This window comes from Myotis daubentonii, chromosome 7 (assembly GCF_963259705.1).
Source record: "Myotis daubentonii chromosome 7, mMyoDau2.1, whole genome shotgun sequence".
Classification (NCBI taxonomy): domain Eukaryota; kingdom Metazoa; phylum Chordata; class Mammalia; order Chiroptera; family Vespertilionidae; genus Myotis; species Myotis daubentonii.
The window spans coordinates 92,203,448-92,210,657 of record NC_081846.1 but is presented as its reverse complement, the minus strand read 5'-3'; the positions used below and the strand labels follow the sequence as shown (position 1 = coordinate 92,210,657).

Sequence of the window (7,210 nt, the reverse complement as noted above, 5' to 3'; positions counted from 1 at the left end):
TTCACTCAGAAGAAAAAGGGAAATGCTTTGAATCTGGAGCCACAGCTCACACCTCCCCCTGCCACTCGTGCCTGTAGGACTAGACAACTTCGCTTTTTTGCCAAGTACTTCATGGAATGAGAGTTCAGTCTGTGTGAGATGCTTGAGTTCTGAAGTGCTTTTAAGGAAATGCAGTACTGTTTCATGTCTTCCAAATACCAGGATGATTCCAATCTTGAATGTTTTTGCAATGATGTGACCAGTTTAAGAGAAATTGTCAGTTAGCATAAATTCTGGAAAAGCAGAATATACAGGAAACCACTCTGAGAAGGAGGTGTCTCCTTAGAGAAGGGTCTCAACTCCATGTGCTTTGTTCTCACCCATCAGATCCTTCCACCGAGTCCCTGGGTGGAATGTGAGAGTGCCGCATGCTGTAAGGAGGTAGGATTCACAAAGGAGACACCAAATAACAATAATATGGGGACAGCAACTGGAAGGAAGTTGGAGACAGACCCAGGACGTTGAGATCAGGACGATGGGATGAGAGCCCCTCTCTAGAGCACACATTATGAAGTTAGGGTCTTAGTTGGACTCTTAGCTCTGTCACTTAGCAGTTCTGTGAGTTCAAATTAACCTTTCTAAGCGTGAATCCTCTTATGCAATTTGAAGATGATAAAAGTGAGGGCTTCAGAGAAACTTAAGAATATAAAACGTGGTTATGAAAAGTGGTGGGTGGTATGGGCCAGCAACCCACCACCAACACTGGAGCCTCCTGACCTCCTCAGGCTCAGCCTAGAGGACAGACTCCAGGTGAAAATGAGACCACAGAGAACTTGAGGTAGATTGCATACTGATGACAAACATTTAAATATGATATTGGGAGACCTGGGAGTGATTATTATAGAAATTGATGGAGAAACATATGGAAAGATATATAAATCAACAAAACAGAATATTCTGATACTTTTGTCTGGGGAGATGGTGTTATACTACTTACCTCTCCATTGAGATTTGGCTGAAAGAAATAATTTATAATGTATGGAAAATAAGAGACCTTGTATGATTGCCTCTTGAAATGTACAAGGTATTGAAAAGAGAAACCTGTGTAAATTTTGACGTTGACAAATGACCAAGGATTTTTCCACTCCTGAGATAAGTTGATTTGAAGATAACTCAACATTCTTAAGCTAAATGGCATTTTTATTTTTCTCCAATCCTTATAATAAATGTGATTACCAAAATGCAGAACTATTTTTTAGGAATTGACTTGCTCCATTGATTTTTTTTTCAGACAATCTCTGATTTTTAAATTAATTTTGGTGTTTCTGTTGTTGATTAAAAAGTAATATGAAATAAAATAAATACGTTAGACAACTAGCACAATGTGTTAGGAATGTTGGTAATTATGTTGTTCGGGGCTCCTTTTAGCAATGGGGTGGCACAGAAGGTGGGTAGGTCAGCTGGAAGAGGAAATAGGGGTGGGAGTGAGGAGCTTAGGATTAAAATGCATCTGCTAATAGTCATTATGCTTCTCACATATTCCTCTTTAAAGACTTAGATATCTTGGCATAGTAAAAGCAAAATAAAAAGTTACAATTAGAATTATAAAATATTTTATTATGTAACTTGCTACATTCATCTATAAATAATGCTTAGGGTATTTAGATATACATATTTTTTTAATGAATTGAGCTTTTTACAATAGTATTTACTGTAAAGTTTGTTAAACCACATTCTTTCTTTAAAGTATTTAATAAAGTAATTTTACCTCAACCTAAATGGAATTGTGAAAAAGTAAATTAATGACATTCTGATTCAAATGTTCAGCTGCATTTGCTATGCCTTTGGATTTAATCTTAAAGCTCAAAAAACTTAAGTGAGGGATATCTCAGCAGGGTGGCAGTGAAGAAGAGAGTGTGAGTGAGCAAAAGAGTGAGAGAGGAGTGTATGGACATGTGTGGGGTGTGTGTGGTAAGTGAGGGTCAGTTAGATCTCTCAGGAGTCTCAGGGACTAGTGTATCAGGGTCTCCTGGACAGGGAGCCCTTGCTACTGCCACAGGCACTCTCAGGCAGGGCTCAGCTCTGGTGCGAATACCACTCCATCTTGAGGGTGGGAGCAGTAGAGTGCAGCCACACCAACACCCAGACTGGCCTTGGACACTACCCTGAACTCAAGCAGTGAGCTGATCACCAGCCATAACTCGCTGCAAGCTAACAGATGTCTGCAGTGAGTGAAGAGCACAGAGACCTCCCTGTCCTCCCCACCGGGCTCCAGGACCCTGAACACCAGGACCCTGTGCTTCAGAAGCCTGCATTGTGAGTGTATGACAGAGGGACCCCACACTTCTCCCGGCCCCACCGGGGCCATGCTACTAGTGCATGCCACAGGCACCCAGGACTGAGCCCCACCCAGGCCACAGGACTATACTTTGAGTGAATGCTGGAAGGTCTTAGGATGCCACACTGCCATGGCACTGGGACCACAAAGTGAATTGTAGGCCAGAGGGCTCCGGGACCTCACAGGGAGTTGCTGTGCCCCTGCAAAACCTGAGCATCTGCAACAGACAACTAAGAGACTAGAGCCATGGGGAAATAAGTACATCTAAGAGCAGAGACAATAAAAGCAGGAGACTCAAAGCAAACCCAGCTTCTGGGCTAAGGAGTCCCATACCATTGGGCCACTAGTGGCTTCAAACTCTTAGAAGTCAATCAGGTTGCCCATGGCCAGAAAAAGACAGCAACTCACATTACATAGAAACAGCAAAAAACGGGGAGACCAAAAAACAATCCCCAAAGGAATGAAAAGGAAGAACACCATAAAAGGAACTAAATGAAGGCAAGTGATTTGTTAGAAAAATAATTCAGAGTAGAGGTTAAAAGGATGCTCAAACATCTGGATAAGAAATTTACCATGTATAAGAATCAAGAGAAAATGAAGAATGACATAGGTGAAATGAAGAACACAACAAAATTTAGAAAAAACAGATTAAAAAAAACACACAAAAAACACCCAATCTGAACAGCAAATGGGGAAAAAAAATTACAAAGCAGGAGGGGAGTTTAAAGCCACTTTAGGACAAAAAGAAATGAAGCAACATCCCCATAGTAAGGGAGCCAGAAGAAGAAGAAGAAGCTGAGCAAGGAATAGAAAACCTGTTTAAAGAAATAATGACAGAAAACTTCCCTGACTTGGGGAAGAAAAATGCCACATAAGCACAGATTGTCGCAAACAAGATAAACCCAAGAAGACCCACACCAAGACACATTATAATTAAAATTAGGAACATCAATGACAAAGAAAGAATCTTAAGGGCTACAGTAGAGAGACAAAAAGTTACTTACAAGGGATCTCCTATTATGCTATCAAATGACTTCTAAACAGAAGCATATCAGGCAAGAAAGGAATAGAATGAAGTATACATAGTAATGAAAAGCAAGGTACTGAACCTCAAAATACTCTATTCAGCAAGGCTTTCATTCAAAATTGAAGGTGAAATCAGGAGATTTGCAAACAAAAACGGGCTAAGGGAGTTTATTACCACCAAACCAGCAATGCAAGAAATCCTAATAGGACTGGTTTAAGAAGAAGGCATAGAAAGAGAGGGAGAAACACAGACATAAAGAATAAAAAATGGCAACAAAGAAATACCTATTAATATTAACCTTAAACACAAATAAATTTAATGCTCTAATCAAAAGACATCAGGTGATTGAATGGATAAGAAAACAAGGCTCATATATATGCTGTTTACAAGAGACCCACTTCAGAACAAGGGATTCACACAGAATGAAAGTTAAGGGATAGAAAAGAATTCAGGCAAATGGAAATGAAAAAAAGCCTGGGTAGCAATACTTATATCTTACAAAATAGACCTCAAAGTGAAGCCTATAGTAAGAGATAAGGAAGGCCACTTCATAATGAAAAAGAGGTAGATACAATAGGAGGATATAACTCTGGTATACATATATGCACTCAAAACAGGAGCACCCACATACATTAAAAATCTTCTCAGAAATAACAAGGGAGAGACTGACAGCAATATAATCATAGTAGGGGACTTTAACACCCCATTGACATCACTGTATAAATATACTAGACAAAAAAATCAACAAGGAAACAGCAGTCTTAAATGATTCACTAGATGACATCAAACCAATTGACATCTTCAGAACATTCACCCCAAAGCTATGGAGTATACATTCTTGTCAAGTTCATGCAGAACATTTTCAAAGATAGACCTCATATTTTGACACATGCTAAGTCTCTACAAATTCAAGAAGATTGAAATCATATCAAGCATCTTCTCAGATCACAATGGCATAAAAGTAGAAGTTAAATACAATGAAAACAATCAAACACATGAAGGCTAAATAGCATGCTACTTAATAATGAATGGGTTACCAAAGAGATCACAGAAGGAAAAAAAATCCTGGAAACAAATGACAATGACAACACAACAATCCAAAATATATGGGACACAGTGAAAGCAATCCTGAGAGAAGTTCATAACACTACAGGCCTAGCCCCAAAAAACAAGAAAAAACTGGTAATATTTTATCTAACCCTACCACTTAAATAATTAGAAAGAGAGCAACAAGAGAACCCCAGAGTAAGTAGAAGGAAGAAAATAATAAAGATCAGAGCAGAAATAAATTACATAAAGACCAAGTAAGACAATAAAAAATATTAATAAAACCAAGAGCTGGTTCTTTAAAAGGATAAACAAAAGTGATAAACCTCTAGTGACCAAGAAAAAAAAAATAGTAGATTTAATAAATTCTTTCTATGAAGCCAGCATTACCCTAATCCCCAAACCAGATAAAGACACTATAAATAGAGAATTACAGGCCAATATCCCTGATGAATATAGATGCCAAAATCCTCAACAAAATTCTAGCAAGTCGAATCCAGCAGTACATCAAAGAGATTATATACCATGATCAAGGGATATTTATTTCAGGGATGCAAGGCTGGTACAATATCCACAAATCAATAAATGTGGCACATCACATAAACAAATGGAAAGTCAAAAATTACATGATCATATCAATTGATGCAGAATGAGCATTTGACAAAATCCGACACACTTTCTTGATAAAAACTCTCAGCGAAGTTGGAATAGAGGGATCATATCTCAACCTAATAAAGACCTTATATGACAAACCTACAGCCAACATCTTTCTCAATGAGTAAAAACTAAAACCACTTCCCAAGAATAGGAACAAGACAGGGATGCCCAGTTTCACCACTCCTGTTCGACATAGTACTGGAAATACTAGTCATAACGATCAGACAAAAAGAATAAATAAAAGGCATCCACATTGGAAAAGAGGAAGTAAAATTCTCATTGTTTGCAGATAACATGATATTTTATATAGAAAACCGTAAAGACTCCATCAAAAAACTATTAGATTTAATAAATGAGTTTGGCAACGTAGCAGGATACAAAATTAAAGCCCAGAAATGATGAACTCACAGAAAGAGTAACTAAAAAAGCAATCCCACTTACCACTGCAACAAAAAATTAAGACACCTAGGAATAAACCTAACTAAGCAGGTAAAAGACCTGTACTTGGAAAACTACAGGATGTTGAAAAAAGGGATAGAGGAAGATATAAACAAGTGGAAGAATATATCATATTCATGGATTGGTAGAATCAACAAGATAAAAATGTCCACATTTCCCAAAGCAATCTATAGATTCAATGCAATCCCCACTAAAATACCAATGGCATATTTCACTGACCTAGAACAAACGCTTCAAAAACTTGTAGGGAATAAAAAGTAAATAAATAAATAAAAACAAACAAACAAAAAAAAACAGCCTGAATAGCAGTAGCAATCCTGAGAAAGAAGAACAAATTTGGAGGGACCACAATATCAGATATGAAGCTATATTACAAAACCACTATTCACAAAACAGTCTGGTACTGGTACAAAATCAGACACATAGATGAATGGAACAAAAAGGAGAACCCCATGGAGTACTATGACAACCCATTGGTAAGGGTCGGGTGTGACTGGGGAAAAATGGGACTTAGCTGACTCTGCTGACCCACTGCTGTGGCAGAGGTCCTCTGGTGCCAACCAAGTTTAATCAAAGCCCTGGGTTTCACTGAGGACATGTCTCTCAGCAAGAGGTGTGTATGAACGAGAAACTGTGGAGCTAAATCAAATGTGCTATGGCCAAAAATTGGTGGTGGAGCTTCAGGAAACATTAATAAACTATTGGATCATTTAAAAAAATAAAATCAATTGTGTTAGAGAAAAAATACAAACTAGCTTTATGTTGTTTCTATAGAAAGTATTGAAAACATATAGTTATGTGAAGAGACATTTAAATAAGTAGCCAGGAATTTCTTCTCCCGGGAAAATGCATAGACATAATTTCTCCGTATTTCCTGTTAAGAGCAATTAAAACCCCAGGATATTATATTAAATAAAAAAAAACATAAACAACAAATAACAACATAAGACTCCTAAAGATGCAGAATGTATGACCTACCATGCAGGAAATCAGGAAATGAAACAGTGGTGAGATTCTTGGATTTCCTTTTTGCTCCATGTATCCCAGATTTATAGCTAAAGAATCTGATAACCCAAAAACTTCAGTGGGTGCAGACAATAAAATTCCACCAGAATCCTGCTGTCTCTAGAGAAGACCAGGAGAGTTGCAGTCTTGCAAGACATGCGGATATTTAGACAGCAACTCTACCTCAACCAAACATCACAGAGCACACCCAAGTTCTACCCCTGCCCCGGTCAGGCATGTTGACCAGAGAGCTTACATTTCCACCCTTGCCAGGCTAATAAGGTGAGCAACCTGATCAAATAAAGTGGCAAAGTAGGAAGCCAGGATTATAACTCCCACCAGCAAGTAACAAGTAGCCTCCCCTACTCCTCGGTGTCGGTGGGGATTATCTGGAGATTATCAACGAGGCAATTCTATGCCACCCATCCAGAGAGGTGGCAGTGAAGACCTGATGAGGAGCTGGAGCTCCCATCCTTGCCCAGCAATGGCAAAGAGCTCCCTAGCTCTGTGCCAATGAGGCTGAGTACGGAATCTGTACTTCTCTCCCTACATGCCAATAAGAAGGCTCATCCAGATTCCAAGATCCAGTGAAAATATTCCACAAGATGGGAGGAGGAGGACCAGGTGAATAAAGACTAAGCAAATAAGGAAAGTTCTTTCTCTCAGAACTATTAAAAAATGGCTAAAGACACTCTCTA

General features: G+C 38.6%; 1 pseudogene; it reads left to right on the top strand.

Annotated features, from left to right (window-relative positions):
* The first annotated feature begins 716 nt into the window (after positions 1 to 716).
* Positions 717 to 998, top strand: LOC132238782 (U6 snRNA-associated Sm-like protein LSm3; annotated as a pseudogene).
* Positions 999 to 7,210: the final 6,212 nt, after the last annotated feature.